The sequence below is a fragment of the Poecilia formosa genome, unplaced genomic scaffold (assembly GCF_000485575.1).
Source record: "Poecilia formosa unplaced genomic scaffold, Poecilia_formosa-5.1.2 Scaffold104, whole genome shotgun sequence".
In the NCBI taxonomy this organism is placed as follows: domain Eukaryota; kingdom Metazoa; phylum Chordata; class Actinopteri; order Cyprinodontiformes; family Poeciliidae; genus Poecilia; species Poecilia formosa.
Genome location: NW_006800043.1, coordinates 867,927 through 889,594, shown reverse-complemented (window position 1 = coordinate 889,594; position 21,668 = coordinate 867,927). Strand labels below are relative to the sequence as shown.

General features: G+C 40.9%; 1 protein-coding gene and 1 long non-coding RNA gene across 10 annotated transcripts in view; one reads left to right on the top strand and one right to left on the bottom strand.

The window, feature by feature from the left end:
* Window positions 1-21,668, bottom strand: part of znf521 (zinc finger protein 521) — a 114,594-nt gene that overhangs the window by 27,335 nt on the left and 65,591 nt on the right. The window lies entirely within an intron of this gene.
* Window positions 153-11,433, top strand: LOC107837004 (uncharacterized). Its single transcript, XR_001662981.1, has 4 exons — window positions 153-683; window positions 1,976-2,105; window positions 5,448-5,591; window positions 9,143-11,433. It is a non-coding gene; the product is annotated as an uncharacterized LOC107837004 (long non-coding RNA).

The window sequence follows — 21,668 nt, the reverse complement described above, 5'->3', positions numbered from 1 at the left end:
ACTACAGCTGTAAGAAACAATGAAAAGGTAAATGAACAGAACTTGATGTCATGTGGAGGCAATTATTGATTTTTATATTTAAAAAAATATATATAATAATAATAACAAAAAACAATTATACTAGTGAATTTAAATTCTAGATAATTCCAGCAAATCTAACAAGCAACAATTAATGGACAGAGGACAAGCGTTCAGATAAAGTTAGTCTAAGTGATTGCAGAGCAGGTTATGCTGTGTTCGGCCGCTGATGCAGCCTTCAGGACTGGGTTTGTATTCCGCAAAGTAGCAGAGGCTGAATCAGGCTGGCAGCCTGTTTCTTAGTGAGAGCCAAGGGAGGAAGTCAGCTTCCTCACCCCTATAGCTGCCTCATTGGGCTGAGGTCACTTCCTTTTGCCCCCCCAGCCCTTCTCCAGGCCTGCCCAATCAGCAAGGCCCTGTGTGGGCCCCCACCCCTCTTAGAGCACCGTGCAGACTCTGGATATAGTTACAAGGCCACGGGGGACTGTCAGTTCTCTCTCCCTTTCTTTCGCTATCCTCCTCTCTCCCTCCTCCCATTCTGTTTTTCCGAGTCTCCCGGGTGTTCTTCGCTGCCACCACCCTGTCCCCCTGCACTCCTAAGAAAATCCTTTAGATGAGAACTGCTCCTGCGTCTGCTCCCTCTAAGCATCCCTGACACCAGCAAAGTAAGCCCATCTGCATATCCACAGGGTCTCGCGTTCCTGGGGCTCATGGTTTATGTATTTCACAGCTCCTTAAAACACAAACGCCTAATATCTCTCCCATGTGGAGGACAGGAGAGGGAGAGGGGAAAACTACTTTCACAAAGAATGGTCTCTATTTCTCTGTGCTGTTTACTTTTTTATCCAGCCAGAGAACTGCGTGCTGTTGAAGGTTGTTTGGGAAGCAGGGTCTTGCGGATCTGGCTCCTGTAGTTTAGCAGAGTAAAAATTGATGCAGGCAGAGTTTACCGAGCATGGTGTGTTAACTTTAGCTCAAGTATTCACAGTGCTTGAACTTTTTGAAATTAAAGCAACCCGTTGTAGTTCTTGCTCTGTGTTTTTGGTTAGTCCACTGCCTTTTGGGTGAACTCAAGGCTTTTACAGCATCTAACATGTGGATTTCCTCCTGTCATTGCAAATATAGATTTTCTTAATTTATTCAAATCACAGCTCAAAACACTTCAACCCATCTACAGTTAACATTAGCAACATTTTTTTTTAAAAAAAGAGCAAGGCAATATTTTGAAATATAAAAGCTATAAAAAAAAAAGTTTGTTTTAGTATTGACAATTATGACAACAGGTGAAATAATTCATGGCATATAATTTCTTTTGCACAGAACTGTAAAGGTTGAAATAACTATCTAATGATGAGTAACAGACTAAAAATAAAGTAACCAAAGGTAACCTTAATTTAAGACGACAGTGTGTAATTAAGTACAATGCAGGGGCATTGTTTAATTAAAAAACATTAAAAAAATCTCCCTCATCTTATTCTGTTCCAAAGTCATCACTGTCCCTCACTACTTTTAAACAATTCTGCTGAGAAGCAGTTTGAATTAGAGCGCTTCGTTTTCCACGAGAAAAATCTGATACTTAGATTTACTCTCCTCTCTGGGGCACAGTGAACGCTTCTCTGAAGCTCACTATTAGAGGGACCCCAGTTGCTTGTGCGTCGCCAGAGTAGATGATATTAAGGACATCAATCTGGGCACTTCTTCTTGCAGAGAGTAATGAGCAAACAAGTGGGGGAACAAATTGAGAATATTTAGTAGACTTGAATGGGCTGTTTCAGAAGAAGCGGAGAGGGAGCAGACGTAGCGATCAAAGCTAGTCCTCTCAAACTAACAGGCCAAAGCGCGGCTGAGTATCTAAAATGTCAAACGTTGCAATAAAAGGAAAGGAATACCTGCTTTGGATGAGCATGTTTTATGAGGAACTCCGCCTTTGCCTCACCATCTGTCTCCTACTTTTCAGCCTGATGTTGGAGTTATGTGTTAATAAACCAACAAGAACTGCTGTTCAGCAGACTCACTGCTGTACACACAAGCCACTGCAGGATGCTGGATGGCAGCAGAAGAGAAAGCTTCGGGCCTGTAAACAGTAGGTGGGTTTACTTCGTCTTCTCTCCACGGGAACTATCCATTAACTGATAATGGGGGGAAAATCTGCGTGATTAAGGCCCAGGGAATTATGGGTGAATACAAATTGACTCCACCTCCGTGTGGTGCGCTCTCTTGAGGTAGAAGCACTGCTCATAAGGCAAGAGCTCATTTCAGAAGTACTATGTGGCCCATTAAGGACCGGGGGAATGCAGAGTATGGGGGTGGGAAGGTGGTAGGTGGGAACTCAGAGGGATGGACTCCCCCTGGACCAAAACTGATTGGAGAACTGGTGCCTACGGGAGAACATTTTTAATACCGTCTTCCTGCCTCCACAGTTTAAGAGGAGCAGAGAGAATCAAGTTAGAGAATTTGTTTTTTTTTTTTCATTGTCTTGCAAAACTATCCGCACACATTCAACTTGTTCTCAGTTTGTAAGATTGCAAGCAGCAGAGTCATGTTATTTTGACTGTTTTATGTGGAAGCACAACACAAAGTGGGGCATTTTTTTAAGTGGAACAACAAAAATAAATAAAATAGTTTTTTTTTATTAATTATAAATAATAATTTAAAAGGTCTGGTGTATTCAGTCCACTTTACTTTGACACCCCTACATAAAGGTGGTTATTAGAGAACAATAGAGAACAAACTGAATGCATTTATATAGCAGGGAGAGGAATCCTGGTCAGCGTTTAAGAAAGGATGGACAGAGCAAAATGGAAGGGGCAAAACTGGAAGAAAAGCAATTTTAGGTCACAAAAGATTAAGGTTTGGACGACACCCTTGCAGCAGAATGACATTAAACTTACAGCTCATGTTGCATTTCTTTAGATCCAACCATAATAACTTTCTAGTATCAATACTTCTGCGTGTCACTTTCATTGTGACATATTAAGTAAAATGTCCTAATTTACAAAATGTATGACAATATCATTATATAACATAAAGAGGAAGGGATATGTGTTGATGCGTCAACTCATAAAAGTGAAAATACTGGAGAATGCTGGAGGACGACTGCGCCAGGAAAGGATAAGCTTTAGTGCCGTAAAGACGGAGGACGTAAAATGCATTTTCTGTTCTGCGAGAGGAAGGTACAGATAAGGTAACCCAGGTCGTGAAGCTCTCATGATCCTCTCCCAACTTTGGATTATTTCCAACCTGCAGAGGGAGAAGGAGGGGTGAGGCTGTGACATGTCAGCAGTGACGCCCTCACACAGCAAGAGCAGAGGATTGTGGGGGAACGAGACTCTGAGACAATGTCAGCTCTGATGCATGGCAGCTCGTTGGAGGTGCTAATCAGAGCAGGGCTAGGCCCCTGCTAGGATCAGGCGCGCTCTGCCTACATTAACCGCTTCACAGCTCCCCTGGCTACCAGGCCAGAGGCAGAAACACCAAAGTGACAGGTTTTTGTGTTGAGATAAACATGCGTAACGCTTCAACGACTGTTACAAAGGGTTTAGCCAAGTAGAACACCTTTTGGATTTCACAAAACATGAGGGACAAAATCATGAGGACACTTTCTCCTTTTTCCACAAACACACCAAGTAAATTTATTTTTTTTTTCTATATAGACAGCATTCATCTTTTCCCACCCTATCTTCTCTTTAAAACAACTTAAGACTATCTAATCTCAGAATGGCATAACAAGAGATAAATTCAGATTTGTTTTAAACAAGTTTAGAAAACAAACCAAACAAATACCACATGTAACATATTAAAGTAACTTTCCATTAGAACGCAATGAATTATAGAATTACTACAGCCCTTTTGGCTTGTTTTCCATTGGTCAAGTCAAATGGTGGTGATGTGTTTTTATTTTAAATATTGTACCAACACTTCTTAATTTAAACAAACATGTACCCTCTCTTTTTTGTTAATGTTTGTCTATTTATTTATCACAAACAGAGCTAATGTATATAGTTGTCCAGTGTTTCAAACTGAACATGTCTCTGCATTGCACATTCAACAACTATGCACTTTTTCTATGACAGGAAGTAGCACGAAAGGCACCGGAACGTAACTGACGCGGCGATGCTGTGGGCTCTCACAAGGCAAATCTGTCCAGCCTCCATGCGGCAAACAATGCGACTTATTTCCTCTAAAGTTTTGGAACGAAAACCGTTTCCTTAGGTGATAATCAGTAACAGCGTAGTAATGGCGACAGTGTGTCACTGTTTGCTGGCATGCAGATGTTATGAACGAGGACAGGAAGACATAAGCACTGTTAAATTTACTGTAAGTGTTAGGAAATAAACAGAGATCTGTTCTCTACAAATATGTTTCATCAATATATTTAATATTTCTCTTAAGTAAATATAAAGCATTATGTTTTTTTTTACTTTTTCTTGGCTTAATTTGAAACAATTTACGTGCGTGCATGTGTGTCTGAGTAAAGACTAATGGGTCAGCCAATTTTTTTTTATTTTTAAAATGTATTTATTCTATTATTTAGTTTACCAAAGTTCTTAGTTGCACTTCAAAAAAACCTAACAATAAAAAAAAAAAAAATTCTTGGGTTAAACAATAGTAATAAAATCTGCAGCAGTTCACATATTTTGTCAAAACAATAGAGACAGAAAAGTAAATAAATGTGGAAAATTCAAAATCCTATAAAACATTTGGAAATTCCTGTCTTTTTCTCTTAACTAACGTTTAAATCTGGCTCATTTTTTTCATTTCTGTCACAGTCACAAGAGTCTACTGATTTTAATGATCTTAAAATTTATTTAATTTTAATTAATTTTATTATTTCATGTGTTTGATCTCGAGATAGATATGTTCACAACAAATAGTTGTAAACACGTGAAAAAGAATTCTGTTTATATTGGTGAGAGTAAAGTGACGATGAATTTAATATCAGCAATAATATGGATAATAATTTTCTTGAAGTGTGTCTTAAAAGATAACACCTTTTTAAAATTATTTTAGTTGATGAAGCACTTCAATTTTTATTGTTTTATGAAAACACAATTACTACTTTATTTTGAAAAAGATCAAACTATTTCTTTTTGACAAAAGAAGATAAAAAAATAGGAGACTGAAATATAAACGGCAATCATCCAAACAAAAAATAACTCTTGTTAAGGTGGAGGGTCCTGGAAAACTCTCTTCTCTAAAGGAGAGTTCTGTCAAAAGGTTCACTGGTCTAAGCAGTCATTAGAAATCAAACCTTTTGAAAACGTTTTTATCTCTTTTACATGAGCACTAAAAGTGTCTGTGAAATTTACATTTTAGAATTATTGTAAAAACTTTTTCATACCATGAGTGCTGAAAGAGCTCCCACAAAACGGCACAGCTGTTCAAGCTCACTCAACTCATTGTTCCTTTCTCCTTCGGATCTATTCTAGAAATTGAGACATCGTTCTACTTGGCATGCTGAGATCGATTTTCAGGTCACATGCAGGAGGACAGAGGGAAGAGAAGACGCAAAAAATAAAAAAAATAAAAAAAAAAACAGCTGGGAAGAGACTTGTGAGTCACTTCCTATTTAGGTGGGACAGCTAATTTTTTAGATTTTTAGCTGACGTCCAACACATGATTTACCGTCTGCTATGTTATCAAACTGTGGCTTAACTTGTCAGAAAAAATTTACTCTTATCGCTACTATTGTATTATGTGTTAAAATATATCTTAAGTGTGTTTCATATTGCTCAGAAATTGGTTTTACTTGTCATCCAACAAGTATGCTTGCAAATGAACGTAAATGATTATAATTTCAGTTCCTGATGACAAAAAATTGGTTGCATTTTGAGTCCAATTTTCATCCCGGTTTATCACTCCTGGGTGGCAACCTTAATGTTTACTTAATTATGCACACGAGGAAGACGAGGTTAGACTTGGAGATGAACTGGCAAGTATACTTACAAATGTTACGTTTTTCACAGATAACAGGCTTTTAACAGCACAAAAAAACAATGTGGTGTCTAGTTTGAAGAGCTTTAAAAAAGATGCTTTACCCTAAAATCTACTAGAATATGCAAATGAATGCATAAAAAATATATTATTTTCTCAGCATTTCAGATTTTTCTCCAAAAGCAAACATAGATGATAATTCTGTTCATTGAGCTTGAAGATATATTTTTTTGGAATTTTATAAAAAAAAATATATGTTTGTGTTTGTTTTACAAACAGGCTCAAAATTATGAAGGGATTGTTAATCTCAATATATTCAAGGAATTCAGTATACGACTGGGCCAGACTTTGACCACTAGATGGTGGTAGAGTACTTCCAACATGATGCCCAGAATGTGTTAAATATGCATTTACTTGCACAAGTCAGATTTACATATCCCACCTTAGCTGTGTGACGATTTCAGGCAAATTCGGAACAATAATGTCTGCTAATGATCGCTGTAGGACCATTAGGGGGAGCTAAAGCTAGGGATAGCCTTGAAGAAGAAATCCAGCTGTAGAACTTGATATTACAACTTGCACTGGTATTTGCAGCTTTAAACCTCCCGTCCTAAGTCACCAAATCATTTTTTATGCTTAAACTGGAAAAAAACACAAAACAACTAAAACATTTGACCAGTTGTACAGTGCGTAGGTCACTGTAGCTGTAGAGAGAAAAAAAAAGGAGAAGGGAGAGATCCAGAACAACAAAGGTGAGAGGCAAATACGTGCTAACGAATGATATGTAGGCGCAGCAGCTGCAGGCAGGTACGGAGGTCCATTGGGGACAAACAATGCAGGCTGCCTGAGATGGATTGCATGGAGTGCTGGACCCCCTACAGCCACACACAAAAAATACCACTACACTGAAATGCTCTAATTTGCTCCACATACATACCTATTCTAAACTACAGGGCCTGTTTGTGTTCAGGAGGAAGTAAAGGTCAAGCCTCTTTGCCCTGACTTTCTAAGACTGGATAAAAGTTGGTGTACAAAGTAAGGATTACAAACAAGCAGGGAAACAATAAAACTTTCAGGAGCTTTTAAAAAAAAAGAAACGAGGCAGTACTTTAATTTAGATCTCTTAAGAGTGAGTGGCCTGAATGTAAAATGTTAATTATGGGCACATGCTGGACTTTTTTCTTCTTCTTCTCGTTTTTTTTTTTTTTTTTTTTTAACATCTTCTTTCTGCAAGCCTCACTGTGGCATTGTCAGGCTGAAGTATGAGGGGTCTTTGGGGTTCACGGTCCACACAAAAGAGCAAGGAAGGAGAGTGTTGAGGAACGGCCCCTTGGCTGGGCTCGCGGCATGGAACACTGTACAATTAGCCAGCCCCTGCGTTCTGCCGGCTTATAATTATCAGTGCTTGCCTTAATTGACTCCCTTAGCCTGATGCAAAGGGACCCCCCCCGCACCCTCCACTTGCCCCCCTTTCTTTAAAACCCTTTCTCCCCCCTGCTAGATGCGGGCCGCCAAGCGCCATGCCAGGCTCTCCAAAGTCATTTAGAGAAGCGCTCATATTTTCGACACAAAAAAGGGGGAACATTTGGTGAGAGAGAATTCATCATCAGGTGTCTAGAGGTTTTCCTTAATAGAAAAGCTGAGTCCCACTGAGCGCGCTCCGTGTAGCGGCCAGCCACGCATGCTCAGGACCAGCAAGCCGCCATTCGCAGCGGGCCACAAGACATTAACATAATTTTATATAACACAGGCACCCGCACTGGAAATTTAATACATCTCAGCAAATACGAGACAGCCGTTTTGCATAATTTTTTTTTCTTCTCTTTCTTCCCTTGCATTCACTCTTCCTCCTGGCTCTATCTTGTCCTCCTTCCACGGATCTCTCCCGTATTCAATCCTCGACCTGCCTCCGTCTCGCTCTTGCTGCCACTCTGCTTTGCCCCCTCCTCTTCTTACACCGCCACCCCTCTTTCCTCACCCCATGGCGCTGCTCTCACTAGGAGAGGGGAAGTTCATTACCTCAGCTAAATCAGAATTAGTCCCTTCATTTTGACGGGGCGAACTTCATTAGAAAGGCCCTTCCTTAATCCAGCAGGGAGAACTGATGAATCTACATGGGGGCAATAATTTGCTTCACACAGCACATTCAGCCACTTCCTCCGACACCATCTTCCCCCCTTTTCTTCTCGCCGCCTTTCTGGCTTTTTGTTCTTATGGCTACATTTTATTAGGTCTTGAACAACAACAACAACAAAAATGACTGAGAAAGGAAAACACCTGCATATAATTAACTAATGGCAGCAGAGATGGGGTAAAGAATGAGGTCTGCAGTTTGGAATGTCCCGTCTCCCAACAGACTTTAAGGATCTCTGGAGCAGCGTTAGTTATCTTGGCTGACACTTAAACATAAGCAGAACGAACACAGATGAGAGCAAGCTGGGTCTGTGGGCTTTAAGGAACGATTCAATCTGGTGTTTCAAGCGCTGAGTTTCTTAACACGTAAAGTGCCTTTCGAAGAGTATTTATACCCCTTTGTTCATATCCTTGCAACTTTTCCACTTTCTGTATTTTACACAGATATTATAAGATCGATCCTAACAAACTTAGACATATATATAAGGAAATAGATTCATGGTTTTCAACAATTCTGATCAAATTAAATTTATAACAAGGTGTGCATTTGTATTAATCCACCCTTTACTTTGTTGCCCCCGAATAAAATAAGTATGGCACATTAATGTGAGAAGCAATCAAAGAGGCTCATTGCATTTCTGGAGAGCACCACAGATTCATGCCTGAAATCAACAACAAAACAACTCCTTAACGTGCAAATTACAAGTCTGTCATTTATGGCAGAGTAGGGGGAAAAAAACAGTCACTGATGGAAACTTATAAGGCGTAAAGGAAATGAAAGTTTGGTCACAGAAATGTGAAAAAAACAACAACAAAAAACAGAGTTACTGGTAATTATTTTAAGTGTTTTATTTTAGTCTATCACATAAAACAGCATAAAAAAGCAGTCTGGTGTGTGATTTTAATGGTTCAAAATGTGAATAAATTCAAGAGGGGCGAGCGTAGAGGCTCATGCAAGAGAAAAATCTAAATCTGAGCCATGCTACACTACATCTTCCTTTCATGCTTTCTCTGTGTTTTTCTTTTTTTTTTTTTGGTTTTCTTTTTCTTCATATAGAAAGAAAATGTTTTGCAAGCTTCTCTGCAGACACAGAGCTCCAACAGTGGTTTAGATTCTCGCAACAAAGTAGAGAGCGAAGAGATGTGAATCAGGACAGACAGCCCCTGACTGCCATACCACAGCGCCTGGTGTCAAACAGATGTGCAACTTGGCAGCTATGCTCCCCAGAAAACAGAGAACCCATGGATTTCAGGGTGGTTTTTAGTCGTGCTGCCCTCCCCATCTTTCAGCACTCCTCCTGTCCCCCCAAACAGTCTGAACTCCCCCACACTGTGCCCCTGCAGTCACCCTCCCTCATCACCTCCACACAGGGGTCCCCTGACAGGTAATCTTGTCCCTCGAATGTGAAATCTCCGACAGCGATGCCCCGCGCTTTTACCCCCTGCCTCCTCGGCTGATGGGTAAATTGGAATGGCGCACCCTGCTGGCGCGGAGAGCTCTGAACAGACAGCAGTACACACACGCTGGGGCGCCCCCCTCACGCGCTTCTGTCTAATATAGTGGACATGCACACTCGTTTTCGAGCCGCGATATCTATGCACAGACACATGTCCATGCATGTATGTGCGCCGGGGAACACAAAAAGCCAAACGCTCCAAAGCTTTAGGTAAACCACATACGCAGCCTCATAAACACAAATACGTACAGACGCTCTGTGGGTTCAGTCTCATCTGCATACAGATTGGATACAAACTAAAAAAATAAAAAAAAAAGGCACAGATACTGAGCTGAGTCAATATATGTTGAAATTTAAATAAGCATCATCTGAAATGGCTCAGCTTGTGTCCTTTTTCCAGAAACTGCACCTGATTTGCGTTGCCATGGTTTCTATTATGTGTACACCGTTGGGGAGAAGAGACAAAATAGATGAAAAAGTAGAAACTAGAGAATACATGTGCATGTTTTTTTGGCGCCCCATGCGTGGATATGGTAAGCACTACTAACTCTGACGTTTACAACAAGGACACTGTAGCATCAATTTATTACTAAGAGAGGAGGTTTGTTTTTTTTTCTTTGAATCAGCCATGGTTTCTAAGAGGCTTGCCATGGCTGTCCAAAACTTTGCCACCCTCTCTCTCTGCAGTCAATGCTATGAAGCGTGCATCTATGGTTGAGTCCACCCTCAAATCGCAGGGACATCCTAAATAGTCGGTGGGACCTAACGGGGCTAAAGATCACTGCAGCAGAAGCCACAGAGGCCTCCCTGTCAAAGACGGTGCATTTGCGGTGGGGTGGGGGAGGCAGGGGTGAAGAGAAGCCAGAGGGAGTGAGCCAGAGACATGACATACATTTCATTATGTTTAAACCAACTGTGGGTTCAACTCAGAGCCTTGGATTTCCAGCCCTGTCTCAGAGGATGGAGTAAGTGGAGGTGTAAGAGAATAGTGTTTTACAAAAAACACAATAGGTAGGTGGACAAAGGCAGGCAGCTGGACTAATTGCTCAGGAGCTTGTAGGGATATTTTTCTAAGTACCTCTGTTTGAAGCACAACTGACAAGATATTTGTGGAAAATGTCACCATAGAAAAGATAATAAGACGTAAAGTGTGATAGCACTAAAAACAAATAAATGTTTTTTGTGGGGTTTTTTTTTTCTCCATAAAATAGGCACATATACGTATTAAGACACAGTGAACTTCTCCACTTTTATCCAAAGACAAACCTCTATCGTCATCTTTCTAAAATAATGGCTTATGTCACTCTCAGCACCTTTTTCTTTCCAATAGATGATTTAGACAATTGAAAAAAAATATTTTTGGCGAAAAATGACTTAGGCCATAATTTTAGGAAGGTGATGGTAAGTGGCCTAATGCTACAGAAATCAGTAAACAATTTTAAATTGTATGCAGAATTACAAATGCACATTTAAAAGAAATGTTTAAAAAAAAAAGGTGTAGTATGCTTCTTCTCTTTTGCCTCTTTACCAAAATGATATTCAATGAAACTATCTTCAGCAGCTCACCTGTTTATTACTGCATGGTAGTATAAATTCATCTGTGAAGATTTAAGAGGTTTGTCACAGAACATTAGAGAACAAACTGCACCATTAAGACTAAGGAACATAGAAGATGGGTTAGGAATAGAGATGGGGATAATGGTTAGGCTATAAAACAACATCACACAGTATTTTGAAAATCAACATGACATCCATAAGTTGTAAACAAATCTAGCCTTTATGTAAGAAGAGAGAAACAAAGACATTTTTGAAAGAACGCCATAAAAAGTCTCAGTTGCAATAAACTATGCAGGTCACGTGGTTTCAATCAATGGAAATAGATGGTCTGGACAAAAGAGACTGAATTTGAACTTTTTGGCACACTAACTTATCAGCCCCAGTGAAACACGGTGGTAGCAGCATAAGGTTTTTGTGATGCTTTTCTTCAACAGGGGCTGGGAGTCAGGTCAAACTTAATGGGATGGTAAATGGAGCTAAATACAACGCAATCCCAACAAATAAAACTCAAAATTAAAATAAATTAAAGGCTGCCAAAGGTGTGAGACTATCAGCCAGAGATGCACTTTAAAGTTTGTTATAATAACCTCATAAAGTATGAAAAGATTAAAGGGGTGTGGATGCTCTTCAAATTAAGCAACTTTTTTTTTACTTCAAAAAAGTTCAAATGTTGATGCTTTAAATGGCATTTCTTTGAACAAGCAAACGCAATCATAGAATGACGAAAGCCTGGAGAGCATTACTGATTTCAAGGATGTCAGCAGGAAGCTTTTACAACGAAAGTTCTTCAGGAACCATGACAACTTATGATTGTCAAAAGATGGTCCCAAAAGGAGCCTCTGGAATGGACAAAAGTGAGCGTGCTCAGACCAGGGTTAGGTTGAGGTGAAATGCCCATTCTGACTGAGGGTTAAGGGACTCTACAGCCTGACTTTTTGCCCAGAGCTTCTCAGCTCTGAGGGTTGTTCGTCTTCGCAGAGCAGCTGAAAGGAAAGATTTGCTGTCATTGCTGCTACATAATCAAACAAAATATGCACTTTTATGTAAAAATAAATGCATATTGTTAATTCCTTGGTGTGTTGTGACAATGGCTATAGGATTACAAAACACTGCTATTGTTGCTCGCTTGGGGGGAGCCCCAGCTCATTAAGCTTCAAACACATCATAAGTTTTGATTATTCCATCTACTTCATTCTCTTAATATAGTGACAAACTCCCGCTATTTTGTTGCCAATCTCCTTCCAGCTGTCACATCCTTTGAAAGATCACAAAAGCCTTTCAAACACGCTTGTGATACGTCGTCAGATTCACCAGACGTCGCTTGATTCCCCCATTGAATTTGTAGGATTAACTTGCGGAAGAAAACGTCTCATATTTCTTAACCGGTTGCTGTGTCTGACATCAGAGCATATGAGATTCTAGCGCACTGGTATTGTCCAGGGGAGGGAACCCTCACTCTAACCGTCAGCGCTCCACCAAGTGGGACAGAGATGATTAAAACACACCATGGCTGTGACTGACAGACTCCCTGCCGCTTCCAGAAGATGACATGTCTCCAAGTCGCTCAGAGAAACAACTCCTCTAATTTTAACTCCGACTGTAACACCGACCCCCACTGTCAAAACCAACAAAAAACAGCCATGCTGAGATTCTTAACCATAGTAAAAAGTGATAACAACCAAACAGAGAAATAAGTTTAAAAAAAAACAACAACGGAGAGGGAGGAGACAAAAGGGCTGAGAAGGTGCCATTTCCCTCCGGTGCACACAAACAGCAGGAACCTGTGAGCTTGTGACAACACCTTCAAACATTTCTGTTACTTTCACAGAAATATCTGATGCTGATGCTCCAGTGTGATGCTTCTGCAGCAGTCTTCTCCCAGCGCACGTTCGACTTGGCAACATCTTGCTTGCCAAAAAGAGAAAAAGAAAATAAAAAAAAGAAAACACACACACAGAGACACACACACACACACCTAACTGACTGTGTTTGACATTTGTCATGACAGGAATACAGTGAAAGGAGGAAAGAAAAGGGGGGAATGAGAGGTGGGAGTAGAGGAAGGAAAATGGAGGAGTGGCAGAGGATGATCGATGTGTGAAATTGCTGGTGTGAAAGAAATCATTTGGCCCTTCTCCGCTGGTTGGTTGCAACTACTCCCCGTTATTTCTCGACGAGGAGGACGGAGCAGTAGTTCCTTGTTATTGTCACGTTGTCTGGCAAGCTTGGGGTCGTGTACTAAATGATTCACAGAAAAAACTGAATCTTTTACATTGGCGTCAGCGATTCAGCCAGGCGCCCTTGTGGGGGAATTCTTTTTGTGTGTTTTTATTGAAGTCTGCACTGAGCGCGCCCAAAAGCTCTGACAGGGGGCCCCCGAGGGCGCTTGTCTTCACCTCCAAATCATAGGATGGAGAGACGAAGCTCCCTCTGTGCTCTAAATTATACCCCTCGAAACCCCCTCTTGCACACAGAGTTGCAACCCTGCCTTCCCTGACCCCTCCTCCCTCTTCCCCCCCAAAATAAAACAGAAACAGAGAAGAAAGGCCCTCAGTAACACAGTCCCAGTGGAAGGGGCTCCCACGATTGCACTGAACTGCTGGAACAGCTGACAGACTCGATGCGGCAGGTCTGTTCCCTGCGGTCTGTCAGACTTGGTGCTACAGCCTGATGGTTAGTACTTCTTGATGTGGCTTCGTTGCTTGCCCCTTATATAGCACACCCCTCCACCGACCCGAGGAAGAACCGTGGCTCTACCTCACAGCTCCCCTTTATGTTTCATAATCTCTTACTTTAGTCCCAGATAAGTACAAGACCTGTGTGAGGCTCCTGGCACGCTCAAAGGAAGTAAAGGGGAGCAGAAAGGGTTGTGAAGGGGGTTGGTGTAATTTGAGAAGTGGGCACAGCTGCACAAACAGAGGTATCGTGGAATTTCTGCCTGCATGATGGAATTGACTTTGCATGAATCGCCCCCCAAATTAGCCCATTTTCCACATGTCTCCATGAATATGACAACTAATCCAGTATCATGGGTATAATGCTGGAGCTGGAGCAGCAAAGCCAGCCCAGCGTAGCTTGTGTGTCTTTTCTCGAGCTGTGAAATTCTCCCTCTCTGGCCCTTCTTGGCTAAAGACCTCATCCAAGTCCTGCTGCCTGACCTGTCAAAAGCAGGCCCCCTTCCCTCTCAAATGCCCAAACAAAATAAACCAACAACCGCTGGCAGGGTCAGAGGGCAGCTGCTCTGGGTGCTTGGACTCTGGTGTGCCCTCAGATTGGTGGAAAGGGCAGCGAGTAAAAAGGGAATCTTTTCAAAGTTAAATCTCCAGCTGATGGCTTAGAGCTCAACACCCCACAGTTTGTTTCTCTCACTGCTGTCAGGAGTTTTGCCTGAGCCATTTGGAAGGATTAGAAAAAGTGGGGGAAGAGGGAAATTCGACTGGGCAGAGCGTGTGTACTGCAGGATCTGAGTGATGGCTCCAAGACCCCTTGGAGAGTGATAAACCTTTGACCTTGACAGCCCCCTGTGGTGACCCCTGACCTCTGGCTCTGTGCCACAGAATCAGGAAGACAGGTGCAGGCAGGAGAGTGACCACATCCCCATCATCTTGGCCGAAATTTCACTCAACTGACCTACAGTAGCTGTCCTGATGGCCTGGACCGAGAAAGCTATGCTTGTATAACACCTTATAAAACTACTCCTGGAACTTTTTCTGCATTTTATAATGTTGCCACGACAAAGTTGAACGTATTTTACTGGAATTTTAGGTGACACACCTACAAAATACAGTACATCATTGTGAAATGGAAGAAAAGGAAAACAAAGTTTTAAAAAAGTATGCTAAGCATCTGAAAAAGTGTGGCACGCATTTGCAGTCACACGCTCCGAGTCAACACTTTGCAAAACCCCTTTGTTTCAATTATAGTTGGAAGTTTGTCAGGGTATGTCTCTACAAGGTTTCCACACAAAAAGTTAATATTTCTACCTGTTTTTTGTCAGATACTTTCAATTATATCTGAGTTTGTAGTTTAACTGGGTTTTCAATCTTCTTTGATCTACACCAATTATTCTTAGTTCTTTTCCTCAGGGCCCCACATTCCTTCATGTTTTCAATGCATCTTTGCCCCAGCACACATGACTCAAAGAACCGCATTGTCTTCTCAGCATGTCATCAAGTGCTGCAGAAGCTTAATAACTGCCATGCATTTATGTCAAATGTGCTGCAGTAAGGAAACACTTAAAACGAGGGATAGGGTGAGTTAGTTCAGTTAGGACAGTGGGCCCTGAGTTCCAGAATAGAGAACCTTTGTTTTAAACCACTGCAATGTTGATGTTGTTTGAAGGCGGTGCCACTGTATTCCTTGGTCTTCATAACTTCTTCAGACTTGTGAGGTCTTCATAGAACAGGTTATGCTGAGGTTTAATTACGCACAAGTGAACATTATCTACAAATCTACTTCTGAAGTCAAACTATTGCACTGGATTTTATTTAGATGTAGTAACTGACGTTCAAGGAGAAGAAATTGGTTTTTGAAGGCCTGGTCATTTAAACAAGCCACGACAATACTAGAAATATTTGGCAGGTATACCTTAAACAAAGATGCAATTCTAATAATCGCAACCGAAAACTTCAAAACTAAGAAAATGTTTTAGAGAACAGCACAAACAAAGTGCTTAGTGAAAAGATTTTATATATATATATATATATATATATATATATATAGTTTTAACATAACTAAAACAGAGCTGTGCATAGAGTAGAGGCATGATGACACATCATGAGTTTTTCTTAGCTAAAGCAGGCACGAGCACCAAGGTCGTGCCAGTCCATCTTTCTACAGATTCCTCTCCACTCCCCAGGCACTTCCCTCATGTATTTGGCCCAGTGATTCAGTGCCTTGCATTAAGAGCAATTCACCTGCCTCCAGCATCCCAGCGGCACAAGACCCCTGGGGAAACCAGGTGGAGCATAAAAAAGTTCCACATATGGTAAAGTCAAGCTGCTCGGAGGCTGCTGAGTGTCTGCTGTGGGGATAGAGCCTCCTAAAAGGCCCAGCTGGTACTTGGAAAAGGGCTTCTGCATTACTACACCTCAGTGTCTGCTTGGGCTCCCCTTTGGAAAAGTGTTGGCCAGCGCACATGACCAGCCATTTTAGATTTCTCTCTCTACCCCCGCCTCATCCCTCGCTCACTCCCGTCTTCCAACTGGTTCTGTATCCAATTGAACATTTGGTCCTCCACTGCTGGTTAATCAAATTCCTCCATCTGGCCCCCTATCCCTGTGGAACACAAAAGGTGGAGCCTGAGCCCCCGTCCAAGTGCATATTGGGAGGGAGGAGGGGAATGGAGACAGGGACTGCCTACCTAACTTACACAGCCCAGTCAACTAGATCAGGTAGGGAGCATGAGGCCAGGCCTGATCGTTCTGGGCAAACAGGAACAGCTTGGGACTGAGTATCAGGGCCCTGCTGTTCATATAGAGCTGAGGGACGTCAGTCGGTTCATACAACAGTAGGAGGGTTTTATGAGCTAATACCTCCACATACACTGTAGAATACAGAATGAAGTGCACTCTAAGTATTACAGAGTACAACAGAAGGCATATTGTTGTCTTTCAATCTCCATGGCACTAGAGGGTGCTGCTCTTCAGAAACTCTTTGAGAACAAAGACAAAAAGGAAGAAAGAGAGGGTGGAAAAGGAAGCGTTTCAATTAAAGCTGCAAATTTGCTTGTTGTCTTACGCTGATTCTTTGAGTTCAAAGTAGTGTCTGTAACTAAGCCTCTCCACTGATCAGAAAGAGCTATCTTAAGATATCACACAAAGCCTGCACTGATCCGTTAGTCCCCCAGAGAGGCTACACAGCCATCATAAAATATTGCCTTAATTCCATGTTTGCCAGTGAAGACCTTTCAAGAAGCAATCCTGCCTCACAAAGTTAAATGAATTTCAAAGTCAAGTCACTTAATCGCAATGCTTCCTTTAGAAGGTTGCCATCTTCTTGCACTTTGCTCTGATTCAACAAGAAGGATGAGCCAGTGCGAGGGCAGAAGCATCAACCAAGCCTCAGATGCAGAAACATGTGGTATTTCAAGTACCATTTCTGCTCTTTCGTAACATTCATTGTATGATTCCTATTCATGTCCGACAATCCCTTCCCCTGCCAGGTGGCAAAACATGTGTCAATAATTAAACTGCTTTTACGTAACAGGATACAGAAACACAATGCAATTTGCTCCCCATATTTCATTTGGCCTTTATCAAAACACATGAGAGAGCATAATTAATCAAACCACTGGAATATGTGAACGGCAATTTCCACTTAATGGCACTTACATGGATTGGGTCCCTTAAGCACCGTGTTCTGTCTGCCAGACGAACTAGTTTCAATTTTATCTCCGTACTTTTGACAATAAAAGTCCGAGCCGACGCTAAACAACACGGTGTGACATCATGAAGGCTGCTTCAGAGCATCGAAATGTGATCATGCGGGCACCAGTGACATGCTGAACTGAAGTCACAAGCGAAATGATGCATGCTTGGAGTTCAGAAATAAATATTCTTTTAATGATCTTGCCTTGACCTCAAACCCAAATGTAAGCTCTGTATTCACTTAACCACAGGAGGCTAACCACCTCCCAGCCGGGGACAGGAAGAGGATCATTCGCTGCTTTTAGTGGCTTTCTGTGAGAAGATGGTCCTCGTCTAAATGGCACCCATGTCCCTAAAAGTGTTTCTCTCTCACCCACCTCTCTTTCTTTCCCCCGAGCTCTCCAAAGACTCCTCTAAGTGCAGCATCTTGTTTCAGTAATTCAGCCAGGGCAGAGACAGTGGAGAGAGGAAAGTAATCGATTTCTCTCTCATTTGGTTCCTCCTAGACTTTGCTGTAAGGCCTCTTAGGGGAGTTCTGGCCTATTGGACAGGACAATGTTATGGGAAAGGGTGTCATTGTGTTTAAGGTCATCATTACACCAAGGTTTCATTTTGAGTATTTTATTATTATTATTATTACTATTATTGGAGCACGTACCAAGCAGACAAACACACAAGATATCTCCTTGCAGCTCATAACCACATACCTATTTGAATGACAGAGGAAGACATCAGGCGCTACAGCAATATGATCCACTGTGGATACACTCCCAGAAAACTGCTGTTAAGTAGAAGGCTTTTAGAAAGGACCGCAGGTAAACCTTGAGTCTAAAAAGGGCTCAAGATTGCTGAATTATTTAGAGAAAATACCTTTACTGTATGTTTACTATTTTCACGTGGTGATTCACATCATCCCTGTAAAAGAGGATGGAAGAAATGGAAAGCAGGAAGCTAAACGAAGACAAGACTGTGGTTAGGAGTACGTTATGATTTAGTACTACTGCTGGAGCTGGAAGGAGCCAGAACATCATCATGCTTCAATATGTGGTTCCAATTACCTTACACTATCTTTGTTTTCTTAGCAATGTGTTTTGGTAATATTTGATCAATGTGATGTTAGCAATCATTAAAAAGATTTTTAATGAAATTAACTAGTTTTGTTATCACTCGCATAAATAACGGCATTCCTTCTTAACAAAAAAAAAAAGTTGTGATACATAAATCTGTCTTATTGTAAAACATAATTTAAGACAAGATCGTAATTTTAAAACACCATGTTATGTTTTGTCACAGTGAAGTCTGTCTTGCGAAGCAACTCGGTCGGGCTATCTAGCTATCTAGTTCCGTTAGATATTGCAAGACAGAGCTTCTATTTAAAAAAAAATCTTCAATTGTCCTTTTTTCTGTTAAGGGAATCTTGGATACAAACAACCACAAAAACTGCAGTAGATGAGATGGTCAAACTTTGGCTGGGATCTATTTTAGATTTCTTATTGTGAAAATAAGTAATGGAGATTCAGAAAGATTCTACTTTTAAAACAATAAAATGATTTTATTGTGACACAGTTATTGGCTTTCTTAACATAAATGTAATGAATCTAATTGAAAAAGGTTTTTTTTTATTTTTTTACCACTACCACTAGGTTGCCAAAAAACTGTTATTTAATGGTCCATCATTTAATTTTTTTGAGATACAAATATGACATAATTTGTGGACCTATTTCTTTTAGCCACTTTTAACAATGAGAAAAAAGGAGAACATGATAATTAAGGATAATAAGTGTTTATCTCTAAAATTAAAGAAACTACTGCAAAAAAATAAAATAAAAACATAGCCAGTTGCTGAAGTTTACAAATAACTATAGCCAGAGTAAAACTTCAAAAAGAGCATGTTGCCACCACAGAAGGTGAAGAGGTGTGTAAGAAAGGTAAGACAAGTTCCCTGTGTTCATTGTTGGAAAATGGTAGCATATGTTGCAATGTTCTTTTAAACTGGGCTCATCAACAGGTCTGTGGCTGACTCTGCTGGCTTTCATCCTCACTGCAATTGTGTTCCTCCCCCCCTGCCAAACTTAATCATTAATTTTGTGTTCCAGGTCTTTTGCCAGCCTGCTAAATTCTTAATACCAGTCAGTAAGTCTCTGGTTGAGCTTCAATTCATTTACATCTGATTGGGATATTCCTGTGCGGAACCAATTAAAAATGCAATTTGAATACCTGCAGATCTTGGCGTGAATTATTTTCAAAACAGAGGCGGATCTCACGTGTCATTAGGAGCGCAGCTGTATTGCAAACAAGACAAATCTATCTATTGTTTATTACCTCCTCAGGCTTTTTACCCAGAGGGCAGAGAAAGAGAGGGAGGGGCAGAGGTCAGCATAATTACCATTCACTCCATCCTTGGAGTCAGACAGAACTAAGACATGCATTCGCAAATTCCATTGCAGCACCGTATATCACATTACCATAAAGCCCCAAAGAGATCTAACCTTTGTTCAAATCCATTTGATTCTTCGCAGCAGAAAACACTGAAAATCTCATCTAGCCTCTGTGTTTTAGGAGTTCACTTGTTTGTCTTTCTGTCTTGTGACTGTTCTCGCTTAGGAGTTGGCGTTCCAAAAATAAAAGCGTCTGGGGACTTGGAGGATCACTGAATCATCATGGGTAGAATATCGCGTCATCTGGAGAGCTTCAAGGTTCAATCTTTAATGACGCCTAGCAAGGGAACAAAGTCATTCTTCTTGGAAAAAAACACACAATGTTTAGCTCTGAGTCTGCTCAATACTAAATACACTCTCTGATTTATTCATATGTTTATGTACTCCCCTCTGTATATAATTGGCAGGTTTTTTTTTTTTTTTCTTTTATATGAAATGTATTACTCTGGGCTAGAAATTACCCTAGGAGGAGTGTCCAGTTTAACTTGTGTTGGCAAACAATCGTACACTGACATTTGGAGCATCAATAAGCTCCAAAATGCCTGTTGACTGAAAATGGGAACTATCAGTGCTGACCGAATGTGAAATACTGTCACTGTCTTTAGGTATTTGTTGCAATTTTGAAACAAGACAGAAAGACAAATCTTCCCGCAGAGGATCAAAGGATTGCAAAAAAAAGCAGCATAATGAAGCAAAATTAAAATCAGAACCAGAGAATCTGAACCAAAGAATTACCAACCAACAATAAACTAAAATAAGAAAGAAAGCAAGAAAGAAAGAGAAAAAAAAGAAAGAAAGAAAGATCTGTGAATTTTCCTCCCCTCCCCTGAGACCTCCCTTGATGCCAAGCATTCATCATCCAGCCTCTAATATCAGTTATTCTGTGGCTCCTCTGCTTACAGCAGAATTAATTTCTGCTTTAATTACTCTCATCGGCGGAATGCTGATGAAGGAGAGGGACGAGGCATTCTGGGACTCGGGCCTCATTCCGCCGCTTTAATTTGAATGAATTCCACACGGAGACGCTGGCAAACAACTGGCAGCCGAGCCCCGGGAGCCACTCTGGGACTGCGCAGAAGAGCTGCAGCCGTGGCCCCCACCAGCCGAGCTACCTCGTGTGTTTCCTGGTGTGTGTGTATTATGTACAGCGTGTTTGCTGTGTTTTAGAATGAACACTGAGGGGAAAATGGAGAAATGAACACACAAGAAGTTGAAAAAAAAAAAGATATACTGTATATAGATTGATTTATACGAGTGATGGATTTCTGCATGTGCATATGATGCGGTGAAAAGAGTCTTAAAGATTACTTCTTTTTTTGTAAACATTTAAACCCTTAACTACTTTAAATAAAATACTTACATTTAAATCTTTTAACGTAATACAAAGAGAGATTCACCATGATAACTTTGTTCATTAATGGGAAAAGCTAACTCACCTAACCTGGCCCTACGGGAAAAAGTAATTGGTCGCTGGGGGCAACAATTGTCATCAAGCTTTTGCAGTAACTTGCAATGATTTCTGTACATGCGGATTAATTTGTAGCCACAACTTTTAGTTTTATTTCAGCCTGATTGGAGAGCTTTTGAGCATAAGCTGACTGTTTAATTAAGGTCATGCCTCAATGACCCAATTTATGCCCAGGTGTTGAATGGGGCACAAAATAAAAAAAATAAAATAAAAAATCACTCTTTGGTTTGTTTTCAGTAATTCAGAGGTGGAGTCGCTGGTGTGTTTTGAATGAGTCTTGAGCTTAAGTTCACAA